The sequence below is a fragment of the Calidris pugnax genome, unplaced genomic scaffold, assembly GCF_001431845.1.
Source record: "Calidris pugnax isolate Ruff unplaced genomic scaffold, ASM143184v1 scaffold58, whole genome shotgun sequence".
Taxonomy (NCBI): domain Eukaryota; kingdom Metazoa; phylum Chordata; class Aves; order Charadriiformes; family Scolopacidae; genus Calidris; species Calidris pugnax.
In genome coordinates, this window is record NW_015090868.1 from 3238194 (window position 1) to 3240408 (window position 2215).

Sequence of the window (2215 nt, forward strand, 5' to 3'; positions counted from 1 at the left end):
AGTTTCCAGCCTAAACTCAGCCTTGTCCTCCAAACCCTGGCAGCTCCCCTCAGTCTCATTCTCCGCGATCACGCCTCCACCGGTTAAAATAAATAAATAAATAAATAAAATATTTCACTTTTTTTTTTTTTTTAAAAAAAAAAAAAAGAACTCCCTTAAGGATTAAAGCGACAGGTGATCCTCCTCTGGTGAAAGAGATTCGCGTCCTCTGGCAATGAAAGGAGGAGACAGCAAAAAAAAAATAAAATAAAAAATCCACTCTGTTTTAAAGATTATTTTTTTTTTCTTCTGCAATAAGCTCAGAAAGCGGCGAATCGCTGCATCCCGACAAAAAATCCGGCTTCCCTGGACAGCATCATGCAGCAAATTTCAAGCAAATGTGTTCAAACTGAAGAGAAGAGTCTCTGATAAAAGCCTCTCTCCGTCATGCCTACTCTGGTAGCTAATTTAGCACCCTGGGAGCGCAAGACATTAGCGATGAACAATTTCGCTGGCAAGATAACAAAATCCCCCAAGTCCTGCATAGACTCAAAAAATTGTTTAGCAGCTAAAGGTATTCTCTCAATAATAATAGTAAAAAAAAAATTAAAAATAAAAAGAGAGGAAAGTCTGTAGGGGATGGTCTTCTTTGAAGGTTATGCTGAAAGAGTTGGGAGGAAAACAGGAGGTGGATCTCTTGCAGAAGAGAGAAGGGAGAGAGGCAGAGATTTCCCCCTTCGTTCCTGTTTTACTGTCCTTCACCGCCAGGTGACTGACTTCCCTCCTCACGGCCCGAACGGGGGGGATTTCTCCAGCTCGCAAAAAAAAAAAAAATAAAAACCCCAACATTTCCTTTCCGAGCAGCTCAGCCCCCGGGTCTTAACGCCGCCCCGCCGCCGGCCGTCCCCCCCCACCCCCGATTCCTCCACCGTCGCCAAACGGCTCCTCTCGCTAGCCCCACCTGCCTTGAATAATAGCCACACTCACCAGTTTAAGAAACCGTTACTGCCTCATGTATCTCTCCCTGTAAAAAAAAAAAAATATATATATATTTATATCTGTGTCTAAATAATAATATATAATAATATATAATGTTTATATATGTGTCTAAATTAATAAGATGATGTGAAACTTCTCAATCTTTGGCTCAAGACGCACAGGTTTAGTTGAATGTATCATTAATGTGCTGCAGCTTTGGTGGAGCAGCATTCCTGGTGGCACAGGGATTATGTCTGAGTATCTCTCAGGGTGTTACTTTACTAATCTCCTTTTCCAAAGGATTCACTGTCTTTGCAGCTCTCACAACGCTCCAAAGAGAATCAAAATTCGATTTAAAAATTCACGTTCCTTTCCACCAAGATCCTGATTTTATCACAGTCCTTTGTTTTAAATCTGTCACGTGCAGTTTTGGAGAACAAGGCTGTGATTTTTGGTTTCCCGCTATCAGTTTTTTGGGGGCCTTATTTATTAACTCCATGAATGGCCAATTCACAACTATCACTTTCTAGTACTAACACCTCCTTTCTAAGCTACTTTAAATAGAATTGGTATTCCTGATAATTTGACAGAAGTAGACAGACCTAATAGCTCAAAGTCCATACTCTGTTTCCAGTTCAATATAGATTTTTTTCCAGCTTCCAACCCTTCAAGGTTAACATAAGCTTAAGCCCTGGGTGACGGCCAGTGATCGCCATTTCTGAAGGCTGAATATAGTCCTTGTCTTCTGGAAAACTCTACAGATGTGAGGCAGACACAAGGAAATGACATTTCTCCCCCTAGCACAAATTGTACATGACTTCCAGGTTCATTGTGAATGCACTGTAAATATCATTATCATCATTAATCTAGAACTGCAATTTGTAAAGATTAAAGCCTTGGTCTGGCGTTCCCTGTGTGAGCCAACAGACTCATGTTCAAATAAAAGACTGCCAAAGTGGACACTAAATCACCCTGCTGTAGGACCTATAGAAATTTAAAAGAGTATTTTTCCCTGACAGAAAAATACCACCCTACCCCACAGACCCCTCCAACTGAAAAATCTGGAGAGACTTCTGTAAGAGACCGTGCTGAAGGAAAACCTCTCTCAGAAGGCACTTCTAAGCTTCCCCTACTGTGTCAATATGCAGTCCTGGGAAGAGAAGAGGACTGCCCCAGTGTGTGACACCAACCAGTGGACATAGTATGACAGCACCTCGGTGCCCTGATTGGTGACACTGGAAGAGCCCTGAGTGTCTCC